Source organism: Mytilus galloprovincialis, chromosome 11 (assembly GCF_965363235.1).
Source record: "Mytilus galloprovincialis chromosome 11, xbMytGall1.hap1.1, whole genome shotgun sequence".
NCBI classification, from domain to species: Eukaryota; Metazoa; Mollusca; class Bivalvia; order Mytilida; family Mytilidae; genus Mytilus; species Mytilus galloprovincialis.
Window position 1 is genome coordinate 50,215,995 of NC_134848.1, and position 19,505 is coordinate 50,235,499.

A 19,505-nucleotide genomic window follows, 5' to 3' on the forward strand; every position below is an offset into this window, starting at 1 on the left:
CGTCACAAATGTACTTTTAAAGTTTTTCAGTCATGATAATGCACCTATTTCTACAGAGTTTGTAGCTTTTTAATTTATCAAGACAATTCTTAATAGGAATATAGACCCCAAGGGTGACTGGGGTATAGAAATATGGTCACTTGGTCTTCTCCCGATCGGCAGTAAAACGCTTGCCGAAGTGGGGCGTCCGTTTGGCTGTGCGAGATGTATCAACTTCGCAGTCACGTCCGGTCAGAAGGGGACGTTAAATCTGATGCCTAGTGTAAGGAGAGTGCCACGCTCTTTGCACGTTAAGAACCCTTGCAACAACTCTTTGAGGGGTCCGTAGGTGGCCTGTTGCAAGGCAAAATTTCTGTCCCTATCCAATATACCCTCATTTTCCAGTGGCAGTCTCAATTTCCCCGACCATCATCCCAGATGGCCTATATTGTATCAACCTACCTATTGTATTTATTGTGAACTTGTTCTCGTCCTGAATATGCATGACACATTTGCCACTGGACGTTAAGCAACCAACAATCAATCAATAGTAGGAATAAATATGTATTCTGCTTTAACTGTAAACCTCTGTGATTCGTAATCATGAGACCAATTCGAAGATTGGAGAACAGGAAACACGTGCATTACGATCAAGAAATGCCTGCAAGTTGGACTTTAATCAGATTAAGACAAGAACTAAATGAAAGAGCGGTAAAAATTAGGGGAGGATGGTGATGTTCAGGCTCTTAAGAGAGTCTGGAGAATGTGTTATTTCCGATGCAGGGAGAAAAGCCAAGGGCCACGCTGACACAATATTGGGTAGTTCGCGATCCCAGAATTACACTGCCAGTGCCATCAACGACTTTGTGCACATTGCTTTTTGCGGCATCCCAAGATGCATCTGTAGAGACTAACAACAGAAGTTTAATGAACATTATTTCAAGGCAGTTCACGACAGTGCAGTCCTTGCAACAAAATGTGACAACATGAACTGGTCAAGTCAAAACTTTAATCACTCAGAAAACAGTAGAAGCGCGTAATGAAACAACAACGAACTCCGGAAACACGTGGACTCCAAAAGTCAAAGAATTGAAGAAGTAAACAATGCTAATGGTTTTACTTTCAACCTAGAGACAGCCTACTCGGCTCTCAGAACTAATGCGTTGCCAACGGCTGCAGTTGGCAGCAAAGAATAAGCTCCCATAGGAACAAACACTATGGACAGACACCAAGCGGCTATTCAGCAGAGACGGTGTCGTTTGAGGGAACAGTGACACCACAAGTAAGCAGGAGCATTATAACAGGTATTGGCATCAACCTATCCTCTCTTATTCGGTATTATGTTAGAATGGGTACAACAGACGGGGGAAAATAATGAAACTTCCAGTAACCACACAAAACCTGACCCACAACTAAACGTCTTTTTCTAATGGGGATTTTATCCAGGCGTTTGGTATCTACAAAAACATGAGTGATTGATTGTTGGTTGCTTAACGTCCAGTGGCAAATATGTCATGCATGTTAAGGTCGAGAATAAGTTTACAATAAATACAATAGGTAGGTCTAGTCATAACAAAGGCAATTCGGGATGATAGACGGTGAAATTTTGACTGCACCCGGAAAATGAGGTTATGTTGGATAGGGGCAGATATTTTGCCTTGCAACAGGCCACCTACGGACCCCTTACAGTTGTTGCAAGGGTTCTTATCCTGCATTCTCTTTACACGAGGCATCGGATTTAACGTCCCCATTCTGACCGAATGTGACTGCGAACTTCGAACTTGATACATCCCGCACTGCCAAATGGAATCCACAATCGTTCTACTGCCGGTCGGGAGAAGACCCAAGTGACCATATGTTTCCCCAGTCATCTACCTATGACAAATCATTGGTTACCGTAATAAATTAGATTTGAATTCTGATATATGATCCCTTTAATTAAAATATGGAGATAAAAAGGTGTCAAGTTTGCTATATTTTGCGAAAATCACCAGGAAAATAAGAGAAGTGACAGCAGCAATTACAGTGCATCCCTCAACACCAGCAAGAGCGATGTTTTGCAGTGTCCAGTAGTTGAATGATGATGTTTCTATTGTAAAGCCTGCATATACTTAACATGAATATGATAGTTTTTTACGAGCGGAAAGGAACTAGCCATAAATTGACACCCAGAATGTGAATATCAGCACTAAATGTCTTCGTATGGTTAGGTTGATATGGGGTGTTTTGTGAAATCAGAAGGCGTCGATATTGAACAGGCCATGAATTAATTTTACTCTTGTAATAAATGGCGCAACATAAATATACCTCTTATTTTGACAAATTAAATTACTAGAATCCCACGAGGTTATGGTGGATAAAAATAAACTCCGAAAGGCCATATCCGCAGTCAAAACATCTCAAAAGGGTTGGATACACATTGTGTTACAAGGTGTTATTCAGCGTGTTTTCTGACTTTGATTATATATAATCACTAAACTTTCAGTGTGTATAATCACTAGAAAACCCGTCAGGGATTATACATAATAACTGAAATGAAGAATTAGTTTCATTTATAAAGAATGCATAAAATTAAATAATTCATTCCATATAGAATTTTATTAAAACATCATTATACAGCATAATATATTAAAATGATAATTTCAAAATGTTAAAATTTTAGGCATAATATATAAAAATGTCAAGCACAATGTATAAAAATAATAAGCACAATATATTATTATATTGAATTAGTAGGCACTATAAACAATATTTTAAAATGTCAAGCACAATATTTAAAATGACATCATTTATTTTTACAAACTAAATTTGGATGGCATCAACCAATACACGTTTGCCCTGCTTTTCTACATGCAAATCTATTGGATTCACATCTGTTTTTACCACATTTACATTTTTTAAAAAACCACCTTGTCCTTCAAATGTTGAATTCGTTTTTACGGCACGTCTAAGAGAACAATTTTGTTTCAGTACACTCATCTGAAGGTAAAAAAATAACGAGAATCGGCAACCTCGAACTGGTTTCTTGTATATGATCCGAGCAGGATACCATCTGTTGTGACCAAGCGATATCATTTTCCCGTCTTTTGGTGAACAATTGCCATTTAGTGTTTTGGGTCTCCCCTTTCCTATGTCAACATGTGGAATTGGTATCAGAACATAACAACCAATGTCGGCCTCCTCTAAAACTCTGTTTGAACTGTCAATCAATCTTTTTGTCCGTTTTTCTTTACACTTTGTTCTCTGAGTTTGAGTTTCTTGATCATTTGAACACAAAAAGCACAAATCAGATGTTCCCTAACCTTCTTCTCTATTTGTTTTACCACAAATAACATGCACTGTTGATTTACAATTTGAACATAAATGTGAATTTGACGCTGGTTAATGACAAACAATACATGTACAGTTGTCGCCATCAATTGGAATGTGTATATTATTTATTTCGATGTCTTCTATGTTATCTCGAAACCCTGTGTTGTTTATATCTTTTTAGATCATTCTCTGTATTAAAGAGCGAAAATCAATAAAAGTAACCTTGATACTGTGAAACGCGTTGTTTCATCAAAGAGTTAGTCTCATAAGTCATATTATGCTTAATTAAGTAAAACTTGAAAAAATCATTTCGCTTCGTCAACTTTTTAAACTATTCACATTGACAATTATTTAAACATTTGTATTTCAATAGTTTACGTCAAACAATTTTCATTTCGTTAGTACATTTTAAAGGAGTAGGTCCGGTAAGGACCGATTTTGGCCTCAAATTTCAGGTTCATCTTACGAAAGATTTTGACCACTTTTTAAACACTCAAGTGTCTATTTCATTTGCATCAATTAGTTAAAGTGAAAGATTTTAACTGATTTAGTCATTAAAAACTTCCCAATTCAAGCTGAAATATGAAAAATCTACCAAATATGCCAAAATATGTCACTTTTCAGATGGCTTTTGTCAAAAATGAAAGTTGCCGCATCCGTGTTCATCCTCAACCTTTGTATATGTTATGTATTATCATAAAATACAACTTGCATTTCAATATTAAGGATGAACACGAATGCGGCCACTTTCGTTTCACACTAAAACCGTCTAAAATTTAACTAAAGTGCTGGAATTGTGAAGATTTCAGTAATTTAGCATGACTTAATGGTGCTAGTACCCGATATATGTGCATTGTATTGCCAAAAACAGCCCATATTTATGTAGCAGAAGCATTCTACTGTCCAATAAATAACTAAAAGTTTACATTTTAACAATTTTGTAAAACTGCTATATTTTGGGGCCAAAAAGGGGTTTTACTGGACCTACTCCTTTGCTGATTAATGCATACTTTCTTGAAAAAATATGATCTTCAAGATTTTAGCTTAAAAACAGGTGTGAACATTCCTGTGGTTTTACAGGTAAACGGACAAAAAGTCGAACATTGTTTGAATATATGAGAGAAAGATTGGAAATATTTTCTTTATGTAACATATATTGATCTTCAAGTTTAGGCAATTGTTCATAAGCCTTGATAATGAAAATTTATTAAAATTTAATCATGATAAGGAAATATGTCTTAGCAGAATGAAGCCATTATAATACCAAGTCACTTTAACGTTTTGTTTTCATAACAATTATTTGATCAGTATTAATATTTATTGATTACATTTTAGTTTCTAAGTTGCTTCATATATAATAGGTCAAGAAAAACAGACAAAAACCTTTTTAAAATCAGTGTTTTCTTGTTATAAGAAAAATAATCTCAAATCTGAATTGTGACTTTTTGGCTGAATTTTTGTCCTGTGACTTTTTGTCCCCCAAGCGTAAACATACTCATCACGGTTTAGTTTCGTTCTCTGAACATAGAACATTGAAACTACGGGACAACACTTGGTGATATTACAAGTCTGGTCTTTTCATAGTCATGTAATGGTTTATAAAGAAAAAATGTTAAAACATTTCTTACAAAAGCGTTAAATAAAATTGAGAATGGAAATGGGGAATGTGTCAAAGCGACAACAACCATACCATAGAACAGACAACAGCCGAAGGCCACCAATGGGTCTTCAATGTAACGAAAAATTCCTGCACCCGGAGGCGTCCTTCAGCTGGTCCCTAGAGAAATATATACTAGTTCAGTGATATTGAACGCAATACTAAACTCCAAATTGTACACAAGAAAGTAAATTAAAATATTTACAAGACTAACAAAGGCCAGAGGCTCTTGACTTGGGACAGGCGCAAAAATGCGGCGGGTTTGAACATGTTTATGAGATCTCAACCCTCCCCTAAACCTCGAATGTAGAAAAAAAAAGTCACGGATTAAAGTCACAGGAAAAAAGTCACAAAATGTATTTTGTATGAAGTAGTATGATCATAGTTTTCCTTTTATTCGAGTCAAAATAAGAAAAAAGTCACAGCTATTAAATATGTATTTTATGTATTTGACCACATGTTATTTTGATTTTTTAAAACGAGAATCCTTAGATTGAGTATTAAACAACTCATTGCCATTAGTAATAGTTAGGTATTTACAACAATTATTGATAGGGACTGTTGATATCGTTTAGTGGCTTCTTGTGGCACATAAGCTTTCCCTGTTTATTAAAAAGTCAGTTTTGAATAAAAAGAAAATATTCTTTTACTCTATTATTACTAGTAGTTGATATATAGTATGTCAGATATAATGAAATAAAATTTACCACTTATGATAATTAATCTGATACAAGTATATAATGACTTTTTATAATGCATTCAAAAGTTAAGTTATCTATTGCATTCCAACACACGTCTGATAAATAATTATACTTAAATATTTATTGTGATTTTTTTTCCTGTGTATTTTAATTAATACATGAAGCATTTTTCACTTCGTTGAGAGTTTTGTTATAATGTGTGAGAAATCAATGAAACGGTACGACAATGCATGTTTGTTTTGCTGATTATTTCATGCTAACCAACGTTGGTACCTATAATCTTTACTGCCAGACTATCGTGTATTTTATATTTGTAAGTTGATGTCATCATTCAATAATAATTAATTATTGAATTCTATCCTACAAAAATATGATATTCAAGATTTCAGCTTAACAAAACAGGTGTGAACATACCTGTGAATTAACCTATCATCACATTTGAAATGCGTTCTCTAAACAGAGAACATGGCCAAACTTATAACAACACCTGGATTCACGTTTTCTCTCATTACATGGAATAGTTACTATATAAAATAAAGTAAATCATTAATCAGTCATCATGTTAAGTGGCTTGGTACTAAAATGGCTTCATTTTGCCAATAAATATATCCTGTGCAATGAGTCAAAACCCACCTTCAAACAAAACACAAATACATTCCTCACATAAATGAAACAACACGGGATTAAAAATTGAGCTTTTCATTGGAAGTCTCCAAAAGACAGTAACTTTTTCATATTGAGGGTTTCTAGCAAAAAAAAATAAAAAAATCGTAATTATTAAAACTGTTCATATTGCAATGATAAATACAAGTTGTCAGTGTACTATATCATTTGTTTTTAAATCTTCAAGATAGCACTCTACAAATAACTCTTTGCAATATAATTTTCAGACTCTGCTGGAATTCATCTAAAACATTATTCAACAGTCTAATTTGTTGGAAAATACATTTCTAAAAGTGAGATTTTTTCAATAGTCTAGAGCGAAAGAGTGTATCTGCTTCCGTTTTCATCTCTGTTAGTTGCTCATGGCGTGGATAAACATGTTGGTTTAAAAAAATTTCCACACATATAAATAATGTTCACCATTTGAGGGAAAACCTCTTCATTTTCTAAAATCCTTGCCGTGGCAACAATGTCACCTCTTATTTCACGAATGATAGATTTATACTTCCGAACAGTTCTATTAAAACATTAAGTTATTGTTTTAGCTTCATTCGGTAGTGAATTTGGACAGTAGCAACAAGAAGTTATCGCACATTTTGTATGTCTAGATATATTCTTAACATATCTATGTTTGTTTTCACTTGATCTGTAACATCAACAGTAAGTTCTCTACTTGTGCAAAGGTGTGATCTTTGTTTGGGTAGGGACAGCCATCACTTCAAACACTTCCTGTTTTACAGCAGATTTCATGGATTCTAAAAAAGATGAAAACATAGCATTTACTCGTGTACTCGTTTCGGCTTTCAAACTTTTGTATCTGTGCGTCACACATAGGTCTTGTGTGACAAAATACACTTCTGGCGTATTAAAATTTTGAACTTGTTGCCTTTTGTTGGCTGTTGTTCGTGTGATTCTTTGTCAATTGTGTTCTCCAATTTATTTATATTGTAGTCCTGTGTTGTCATTTTGATGTTATATTTCACATGGCCATAAAAGTGCGAGGTTTGGCATGCCACAAAACCAGGTTCAACCCACCATTTTTTCCTTTAAAAATGCCCTGTACCAAGTCAGGAATATGGTCATTGTTATATTATAGTTCGTTTCTGTGTGTATTACATTATAACGTTGTGTCGTTTGTTTTCTCTTATTTTTGAGTGTAAATTCACATTGCGATAAGACGTGTCACGGTACTTGTCTATCCCAAATTCATGTATTTGGTTTTGAAGATATATATATATGTTATATTTGTTATTCTCGTGGGATTTTGTCTATATGTGTTACATTTTAGTGTTATGTCGTTGTTCTCCTCTTATATTTAATGCGTTTCCCTCGGTTTTAGTTTGTTATCCCGATTTTGTTTTTTGTCCATGGATTTATGAGTTTTGAACAGCGGTATACTACTGTTGCCTTTATTTACATCTTGCGACGTACATGGTGTGCTAGAACTAGCACATTCAGCCACATTAGTAGCTATTTCTAATGAGTTTCAAAGTTGTTCAAAAGTCTTTGGTGATTTTTGTATCACGGTTTGTTTTAAGCTAGGTTGTAAACCATTGACAGCAATGTCAACAATTACTGCTTCTCCTAAATTGTCAGCTCCCATTGCTAATTGTTGAACTCTAGCCAAATACGCTTGACTACTTTCTGTACTTGTATGTTGTAGTTTTGCTGGTTAGTTTTTGTGTTGGAAAATCGAGCTAAAAATTCTGCTTTTAAATTACCAATATCGCCTTTAGTGTTTGCATCAAGGTAATGAAACCATAAAGACGCATGTCCTGTTAGTTGTAAAGGCAGAACTGACAATGCTTTATTATTGTCAACATTGTTTAAGGCTCTATACGATTCAAATAAATTCCACCATATTGCTGGCACACAACAGCGTTCATCGCTGAATTTTTCTAAGGACAGACCTGAAGCGATTTCTGAGTCTAAATTTAGGTTGAAAGAAATAATTGAATTATTAGAATTTTCTGAAATGTTATCTTCAATGTCTGATTCTTCGCCTGAATCAGTGTTATTTGAAACGGTTGCTGAGTCGCTGTTGTTATCTAACAGTATCAAACCTATATCGTGTAAGACTTTGGATTGTATCTTCCTCTGTAATCTGTTTTGAGAAAGATCTTGTTGCAGGATGTACTGAAGAATTCAATGGAGTGGCTCCTTTCTGTTCTTGTCTTGATTTTGGCATAGGTACCGATCTTTAGACGCTCCACATATCTGTGAACTTTGTTTGGGTAGGGTTGAACATAGTTACCAGACTTGCTGATGTTTGTAAATGTAAAGTGGGTGACCGTGTACTGCTTGTATGAACTTGTGCCGGAACTGTACTGAACTGGAACTTAGAATACTGGAATAAGAACAAGCTTGTATAAAAATAGATGTTTATTGTTTGCTGGTCACGAATGCAAGTGTATAATAATAATACAATGAACAATGAACATACATAATAAAACATATATATAGAAACATGAATATAATTAAATATATCAGTAACTCTGGCATTTGAATAATGCGAATAAGAATAATTAACCCACCCAAAAGTATAGTTCACTTTAAATGAATAGGGATAAGACTAGCTCACTTGAAATAATAAATGTGAACTGAACTGGGGGAATGAAATATAAAAATCAAATATAAATATGAACTGGGGGAACTAAATATACATGTGAACTTGAACTGGGGGAATGAAATGGAATGAAATATAAATATGAACTTGAACTGGGGGAATGAAATATAAATAAAGGGGGATAGTTTGAATAGTATATTTTCCAGTTTCTATGGAAACTATGCCAAAGTAAGTTTATCTCATTTAAACCTGTTTCTGAATAAACAATTAATGTAATTCATACTAAACTATATAAAAAATTAAACCAAAAGCTATGTACAATGTGCCAGATGAATATAACTGACAAACACAAATAAAACATGAATGCAAGAGCACCCCCATTTTCTATGCACTGGCCGTTTGAATGAATAATTGCCATGAGAAAATGTTTATAACGTATGTGCATGAAAAATTGAACGTTACGCATAATAACATGAATAATTGAACACTATAAAACACCTTGAATAGTCGAATGAATGAAGAACACATCTTTTTCTGTTTTGTCAAAATAAACGCTACGTCAATAAGGGGCGTAACTCTGCAGTGATATGAACAATGACCCAAAAATAAAGGAACTTAAAGTACAAAAAGAAAACCATAACTAACTATATACAAAATTGCTTCTGAATGCTTAAACGAACTAAAATAGTTAAATGCCTGAAAATGTCGCATCGTTTAATTATCTAAAGGAATATAGATTGAATGGAATTGAATAAAGCATATCGAATTGAAACACCCATATTAAAAATAACAAAACTATTTACAATCAAAGCGCAAAAGCGCTGTAAAGGCAGTTAATTACAGGTTGTGTGTATTTCTGGTCCAGTTCACATGAGATATTCATTTAATAGTTCCGGTGGAATGTTTTCAAATTCTCCCTCTACATCATCACTATATCGCACTTTTTAAAAAGGTATTTCTGAATCGTCAACATTTGTGTTTTTTCTTTTTTGTCCCACTATGACAGGAATTGGTGCTGCTACATGTCCTACGGGTTGATCGGTACTGTTTTTAGTCATCATCTGTGATGGATACTGTTTATCATAATTTAGAAATGGGTAGGTTGCTGGTCTTGGTGAATTTTGATAATATTTTGCAGGACTTATAGGTTCTGTCATCGGCATTTATACTGGCTGAAACGATCTTAATTTTACATACGTATCGAGTAATATCACGAATAATTGTGAAATATTTGTCACTGTACGTAAAACAATCGAACTCATAGGTATGTGGTCCTATATGTATATAAATTAATTATTATCTTAAATAGATGTGAAATATTTGCTACTGTGTGAAAACAAACGAATCTAAAAAGACGTATGACTGAACTCTGAAATAATGTTAGGACGTATTTTAATACTTTTGTAAAATTGAAAATGAAGATACATATATGTTGAACATCATCTTACCTTCTTGAATTCTCCTCTCATAGTCTCCATCGCCTCCTTTATCTGACAAAGTTCATTTAACTCATCAAAAACATTTTGTTTTCCTTATATCTCGGCCTGTTGTCGTATAGGTTCATATAGAAGTACTTGCCTCCCTTCGTCATTACAGCAGTTTTTTTCCTCCCGAAATTTGTTCTCAACTCAAGAGCACCATTCTTCTTGTGAATTTTCATCAAATTTATCTGTTCATAGTTTTTTTTCTACACGCTTCTGTCTAGTTGAACTTTCTGGTAAGATATAAGTGTGAAGATGATTAGGTTAGGCTCTCATTTTTATATTAGCACGATAGAAAATACAATAAAACCATTAATTTTCATTGGGTAGAAAAGAACAAAAGAGAGTGACGCTTATTCTCTAATGATACTCCTTTCATTGTAAAGTATTCATAATGATTGTATGTCGCGTCCCTTTTTTTTTATTCAAACTTTACTCTACTCCCCCTCATTTCTGTTTTAAAACAAAACCACTTATTTTCATTGGATAGTTAAGAATAAAAGAGAGTGACGCTTTTTCTCTGATTCGATTCAAGAGAGTGACGCTTTTTCTCTGATTCGGTTCAATAGGTTTCATAATACCCCCTTTTATTGTAAGGGATTCATTATGATTGTTTGACGCGTCCCTATTTTTTTAATTGTTTTTCTTCCCTGTTCAAACATTATCCCCTCCAATTTCTATGATTTAGTAAACTTTGATATTTGACTTAGACTATGTAGGTTCCTCCCACATGTTCATTATATAATGTTTAAAAGATTCGAGTTGAACTCCAGACATTGCATAGATTAAACATGATAGTAGTTTTTTTTTTCGACTGCAGCTGATTGACTTTGAATAGTAGCTAAGAGATTTATATACTCGTGAAATTACACTTTACCCGTGTAGAAATGGATGGAATTTATGTGACTACGTTTCCTGATCAAATTGACGAAGTTCCGCTGTAGATGATTGAATAATTTGTTTAATTCCGAAATTAATGTCATATTTTTCTATTTGGTTTTAATATGTATATATATATATATATATATATATTGTATGTTATTAATAAATGAATGTAGGATGAGAAAAGTTTTCATTGTTATTTGTACCTTAAGAGGTGCTCTTGTAAACGGAGGGATTTTCAGTACATATTCCAGAAACATATCCCACAATTCATTGCGTTTCAGTTATAGGTTCCATATTGATTGTTATTGTTTACTTTTAAATTTCAAGATGGTTTTGATGGGTGCATTCTGTGGTTCTAGTGGTAGACCGATAGAGCTACAACCTTCTAGAAGATGTAAAGCTGTCCAAGACTTAAACTTTGTGGTGGAAAAAATGGTTTGTGTAGTGGGAAAAGGACATTACATGTTCGATTCTGAGGAATGCACTACAGTCAAGACACTATGCTTCAATACGATATCCCCTGACACCTATATTTCAGTTATTGGTAGATGATTGAAAACAGTTCTTATAACAGATGTGCAGGTGCTGTGCCAGAATGTTGTTTCACCACCAAAATCATGTTTGGTGAACATGTTTGTGTAAGTACTGTACATGAATAACATGTGCTCCTAATTTCCATATTTAAAATGAGAGTAAATATCTATGAGATAACATTCAACCACAAAATTCCAATACTAATAAATACCCAAATTTCCTACAACAATGACCATAATATTTCACAACTATAATCATGTTCAAGGTGTTGAAAACATACAATTATGAACATATTAAAAAAGAAACACTGTTTTTAATTTTGTGCATAGTATAGAAATTATTAACTGCTCCAAAACGCATGAAATTATATATAGTCCTGCTGAAGCCTATGTGAATAAAATACATGTTTATGAAAATATGGAGATAAATAAGTCAACTACTTACTTATCCAAGTTAAAATGAATTCGAAGTTAAAGCATGTATAAGTAACTGTATGTAGTCAAAAAGAAATCTTTATAGCTTCATAAATAAAAACCTTGAGAGTCTTTGAGTTATAGCTTAAGTGATAAGTACTCAGTTAAAAAAAAGGTAGAAGAAAGAAAAAAGTAAATATGATTTACTCTTATTCAATTGCATACTTGTAACATTTACAGAAACCATCAACAGAATCAACATCAGATGAGAAACCACCAGAATATGAGAACACTTCACTTGCTAATACGGTATGTTAATATAGTTCCAATGATATATATATATATTGTCATTGAAAATAATAAATTATAACCAAATCATTTATATTATATTAAGATTTATTTAAGAAACAAAAAATCTGTAATCTTTCGCCTGGTCTGGTCTTCATTAAATTGTCCACAATCATTCCTACAAAATAGAAATAATGAAAATTATTCAACAATTATAGAATCTAATACGTTACACTTTTAAAAAGATGTATAAATTAATATTTGTGTCAGGAGTGTAGTAGATTTTTTATTTTACATGTATTATATTTTATTCAAATTGAATTAAAAGTATTTGTGTGAAATTGATAATTTAAAGAAAATATACATTTTTATATACTTAGACATGATTATAATTACATGTAACTCCAATTATGTATCTACAAATAAATTGATAATGTGAAGATGTTTTTGTAAACAAGTACCTAATCAACATATATGACGTCCACTATCACTTCTACTTCTTCTATATATCCTTCATCTTTTATGTCTTCGTCTTCTTCTTCTGACACATTAAAGTTTAGGGGGGGGGGTGGTGGGCATTCCATTGTACATGATTGCAAACATTTCTTCCCTAAAATGAATAAATGATCTTTTATTTTAGACATCTAGCACAGAAGGACTACCTGCATGGGTTTCAAGTGTGATAAGTTCTACAATAGGTGAGATTTTATATTCATATTTACCTTTATTTCTCTAATTTATTAAATTTTTTTTCACTCAATTTTATATTCACATTAAAAAAAAACCCATTTTATCACACAATTTAAAATACAAAATTGTATAACCCTAATTAAAATTTATTCTAATATAAAATTAAAGAGTGATATAATTTGTTTGATTTCGGTGTCCTAAGTATGCTCTGTTATTGGTTTTGGTGTATATTTCATCCGTAGAAGAATATTTAAAAAAAAAGAACGTCAACAACCTACAAATAGTCCAGATTTTGAATTGAGATACACACCAGAATCTTATGAACTGTATCTTGAAAGACTTGAAAATCCACCACAAGACATCCAACAACAATTTATATTTAATGCTTCTCATAAATGTAGTTCTGATGACTTGTTTTCTTCTTTGTAGATTGGTTTATATATATATAATTGTCACAATTATAGCTGTTTCGGAAGTGTTTTTAAGAGGAAATCAAAATTTAAGAAGAAGATTGGAAACTATTCTACAAGTTATTAATTATCTGAAAAATTTACAAAACAACAATTTACCTCAACGACATCTGGAAATTCGTCAATTACCCCAACAACAAATAGAACCTGTACAACAACCCAACTTAAGAAGATCACAACGTCGACGTTTTCCTGTTGCAAGACTTAATTTGTAAAAACTTACCTGTCAAATAATAGGTCTGAAATAGTTTCATGTACTTTTTCTCCCATTCCAAATTGGTACTCATCTTTTTCCATAATCCTTTTGGCTAAATATTGGATACTGCACAGTATGCCAGTTTCTATATGGTAAAACATTTTTTTTATTTCACTAATTGTTAAATGTAACATATGATGATACATTTCTTCAAGACTGCCATTAAACGAATTATCTTCCATTGGCAGTTTGATTAACATTTCCCTCTCTAACCTCATTTCTTGAGATACATTACAAACACTACAAGGAAAAGTTTCCTGGTTCGTAATTAACGAGTAAGGATAATAATCCAATTCTTTAAAAACAAATTCTCTCATTGCCTCGGTAAATTCCATATTAATTATTGTTTTGAAGTGAATGAGGATTGTACTTGAAAGTTAACTCTTTATATATATGATATACATGTAGCAAACAAAAAAAAATCAAATCTTGATTCGTTTATTTAGATACAAATGTGTGAAAAGGGTTGGTTTAGGAAAAACCAGCTCTAGGCCAAAAGAATATTATATATATGCAAAATAATGACATTTTTTATATCAAGTATTAGCACTTTTTTCTTAAGCAATTTAAATGGTTAAATAAGAAATTTGAAATAATAAAAGAGAGAGAGAGAGTATGAATTGTAAAATTTTGTATAAATGTATAAGGATAGTGATATTCTTGTTTTTTTTCTTTTGAATATACTACAGTGAATGGATTATTTATTTAGATATACATTTGTGAAAAGGGTTGGTTTAAAACAAAAAACCCAGCTCTAGGCTAAAAGAATATTATATATATGCAAGATAATGACAGTTTTTTTTTATCAAGTATTAAAACACTTTTTTTCATGAACAACTTATGTGGTCAAATAAGAAATTTTATATATAAAGAGAGAGAGAGAGAGAGAGAGAGAGATGCATAGTTGATGTTTTATTTTCAATGTGGTTTTAAATCATTCCATTTATTCTTTCATATTATTTTAAATGAGGTGTCAAATCATTCCATTTATTCTTTTATGTTATAGTAATACCATATCATCTCAGACTTTTACATTATTGTCTCAATATAGTTTCGACATTATATGAGATGTTTTACTGTCTCAGTTCAGTTTTTTTTTATTTAACTTATTTTATATAGTATTTATATTTTAAGTTTTTTATATGAACATTTATTTCTCTCAGATGAAAATTCATACATAAACTATATCCCTCAGGTTTTTAATTGAATGTATATGTGTTTTAAATGAGATTTTAACTTTTTGAAACCAAATCATTTATATGTTATTACAATATTATAATATCATCTTTAATAATCTCATTTTGTCATTATACAATGTGTTTTACTGGTTCAATCCAGATTATGTTATATTTATTATATGAAGTATTTTCAAGTAAAGTTTTTATGTACAAATTTATCTTTCTCAAAGATTAGATTTTATTTAAATTAATATCTTTTAATAATATGCAGGAATGAAATTTTGAGTGATTATGAATGTTATATAAAAATGAAAATGATGCAAAAACACTTGGTGCTGATTTTAAAACTGTTTTATAAAGTGCAAAGAAAATATTAATATTATTTATATTTGGGTAAAGTGTTCTCAAAAAGATATAATAAATGGTGCTAAAATGAGTTGTTATGTATATATGTTTTCATGTTGTTAAAATAAAAGTTAAATTACTTTTGTTATTTGTTATTTTGATAAAAGAAAAATATTTTAGTGAGAAAAAAAATTAATGTTGATCAGTCTTTTCTTTGCTTATGTATAAAGGTGTTGAATTTTAGTGAGTTTCCTGTTGAGTAAGGTAGTTGGTTTATTTTAATCCTCACACTTTGATCTTATTTTAAAGTGTTAGTTATTGGTAAATAAAAGAACGCTTGTTTCCAGTGTGAAGCAAAGGAGATTTTTATTATAGAAGTTAGTAAATAAATACTAAGGTACTACTATTATCTCTTAAAAGAATATAATTTGATCAAAGTTCTTTGATGCTGTAAAAGTAGTATCTAAAATGATGATAGATAAATATCTGGTGGCATTCATTCAATGTTATGCAATATTTCTTATGCAAAGTGTATGCTATTGATACTCTTCTATAGCTTTTAACATATAGGGAAAAAAAACAAAAAAAAAAAAACAATTACATGTTACCTACATGAACTATGGATGTAATATTTCAATGATTTAGCTATTGATGTCTTTCTTCTTCAGTGGCTCTATTAATATATTGTCTTATAGACATTAAATATTTCCATTGATCCATTGTTAGAGTAACTCCTTTGATTGTTGGTTTGTTATTCAACAGCTGTCTAATATCAAGATGAATATTGTTGTCATATTTGCAGACAGTTACAAAATATTCACCAGGAAGTCTAAACAATTTCATATACCTACATATGGTGATATTAAAACTTGGTAGATTATTGACACCTATGTCATTAGATGAGTTAGGTAGAGATTTTTCAAAATTATATAAATTAGTAGAAACAGTAAGAGTAGATGCTGTTAATACTAATATAGATGCACCAATCCATTTTAAGATACTTATATGAATGTTGTAGTGTTGATAGAGGTTAGATAAACTTGATAATTTATGAGTGAAATAAAGAACTGTAGATTCCATATATATTTTTAACGTAGGGTGGATTCTTTTGTTCTGGAAAATATAGGGTGGGTTCTTTTGTTCTGGGAAATATATAAAGGGTGGATTCTTTTGTTCTGGAAAATATAGGGTGGATTCTTTTGTTCTGGAAAATATAGGGTGGATTTTTTGGTTCTGGAACAGGCAGTTTATAACTACTTATGTCTTGGCAGAATGAAGCCATTATAATTGATTGATTGTTGGTTGCTTAACGTCCAGTGGCAAATATTTCATGCATATTCAGGACGAGAACAAGTTCACAATAATTACTATAGGTAGGTCTTGATATAATAGAGGCCATCTGGGATGATGGTCGGGGAAATTTGGACTGCCACTGGAAAATTGGGGTATATTGGATAGAGACAGGAATTTTGGCTTGCAACAGGCCACCTACGGACCCCTCAAAGAGTTGTTGCAAGGGTTCTTAACGTGCAAAGAGCGTGGCACTCTCTTTACACGAGGCATCGGATTTAACGTCCCCAATCTGACCGGACGTGACTGCGAACTTGATACATACCGCACAGCCGAACGGACGCCTCACTTCGGCAAGCGTTTCACTGCCGGTCGGAAGAAGACCAAGTGACCATATTTCTATTCCCCAGACACCCTTGGGGGTCCATTATAATATCAAGTCACTTTAGCGTTTTGTTTTCATAACAATTATTTGATCAGTATTCATATTTATTGAATACATTTTTGTTTCTAAGTTGCTTCATATATTATAGTTCAAGAAAAACAAACAAAAACCTTTTTGAAATCAAGTGTTTTCTTATTCAAAGAAAAATAATCTCAATCTGAATTGTGACTTTTTGTCCTGTGACGTTTTATCCCCCAAACGTAAACATACTACTCATCACGTTTCAGTTTCGTTCTCTTGAACATAGAACATTTAAACTACGGGACAACACTTGGTGATATCGCAAGTCTGGTGTTCTCATACGTCATGTAATAGTTTATAAAGAAAAAATTGTTAAAACATGTCCCTACACAAGCGTTAAATAAAATTGAGAATGGAAATGGGGAATGTGTCAAAGCGACAACAACCCGACCATAGAACAGACAACAGCCGAAGGCCACCAATGGGTCTTCAATGTAGCGAGAAATTCCCGCACCCGGAGGCGTCCTTCAGCTGGCCCCTAAAATATATACTAGTTCAGTGATAATGAACGCCATACTAAACTCCAAATTTGTAACAAAAATTAAAAATAATACAAGACTAACAAAGGCCAGAGGCTCCTGACTTGGGACAGGCGCAAAAAATGCGGCGGGGTTATACATGTTTATGAGATCACAACCCTCCTCCTAAACCGCTACCCAATGTAGAAAAGTTAACGCATAACAATACGCACATTTACATTCAGTTCAAGAGAAGTCCGAGTCTGATGTCAGAAGATGTAACCAAGGAAAATAAACAAAATAACAATAATACATAAATAACAGAATATTAGCTGTTAACTGATTAAAATCTATATTTGTATTGATAATTAAGTGTACATGGCGTTCATTATCACTGGACTAGTATATATTTGTTTAGGGGCCAGCTGAGGGACGCCTCCGGGTGCGGGAATTTCTCGCTACATTGAAGACCTGTTGGTGACCCTCTGCTGTTGTTTTTAATTTGGTCGGGTTGTTGTCTCTTTGACACATTCCCCATTTCCATTCTCAATTTTATGTGTATTTTAAATAATACATGAAGCATTTTTCCCTTCGTTGAGAGTGTTGTTGAAACGGTACGACAATGCATGTTTGTTTTGCTGATAATGTCATGCTAATCAACGTTGGTACCTATAATCTTTACTGCCAGACTATCGTGTATTTTATAGTTGTAAAGTTGATGTCATCATTCAATAATTATTAATTATTGAATTCTATCCTACAAAAATATGATATTCAAGATTTCAGCTTAACAAAACAGGTGTGAACATACCTGTGAATTAACCTAATCAATAGATCTCTAAACATAGAACATGGCCAAACTATATAACAACACCTGGTTACATCACAAATCACGTTCTCTCATTTCTCTCGTGACATGGAATAGTTAATATATAAAATAAAGTAAATCATTAATCAGCAACGTTTAAAAGTCTTTACATTTCATCGGGATCCGTCATAATACTGTAATTAGCATGCAGAAAAATATTTTTGACGTTCTAGGTGCGTCAAAGAGTTAATATCTTTCATGTCTTCGAATATTTTTTGAAATAATTGAGAATACAATAATTCAATAAAAATATGCCCTTCTTTCACACTTTATAATTAAATTGCAAGCATTTATCACTTTGCTTGGACGTTTTATATATGTGAGAAATCAATTAAACGGCATGACAATGCATGTAAATTAGCATGCAGAAAAATATTTTTGACGTTCTAGGTGCGTCAAAGAGTTAATATCTTTCATGTCTTCGAATAAGTTTTGAAGTAATTGAGAATACAATAATTCAATAAAAATATGCCCTTCTTTCAATTGCAAGCATTTATCACTTTGCTTGGACGTTTTATATATGTGAGAAATCAATTAAACGGCATGACAATGCATGTGTGTTATGCTGATTATTTCATGCTAACTAACGTTATTACCTGTAGTCTTTACTTCAAGATCATCGTGTATATTAAACATGTAAAATTAATGTCATCACTCAATAATTTTTGAATTCTATCCTACAAAAAAAAATCTACAAAAATATGATATTCAAGATTTCAGCTTAACAAACAGGTGTGAACATACCTGAGGCGTTCTCTAAACAATGAACATTTTCAAACTATGTAATAACACCTGATCATATCTCAAATCACGTTTTCTCACAAGTCATGAAATGTTTCATATAGAAATGCAAGTAGTAAACGCATAAGCAATTGTATCTGTAACGCTTTAAGTCTTTCAAATTTATCGGGATGCGTCATACTTCTATAATTTCAAAATATTTTTGACGTTCTAGTTACTTGATATAGGTACTGTCTTGAAATATTCGAATATTTGTATTGTTAA

General features: G+C 32.2%; 1 long non-coding RNA gene across 1 annotated transcript; it reads right to left on the bottom strand.

Moving 5' to 3' along the window:
- Positions 1 to 12,597: 12,597 nt before the first annotated feature.
- On the bottom strand, positions 12,598 to 14,452 carry LOC143051205 (uncharacterized). Its single transcript, XR_012970644.1, has 3 exons — positions 13,863 to 14,452; positions 12,941 to 13,089; positions 12,598 to 12,657 (listed from the first exon to the last, which is right to left on the bottom strand). It is a non-coding gene; the product is annotated as an uncharacterized LOC143051205 (long non-coding RNA).
- Positions 14,453 to 19,505: the final 5,053 nt, after the last annotated feature.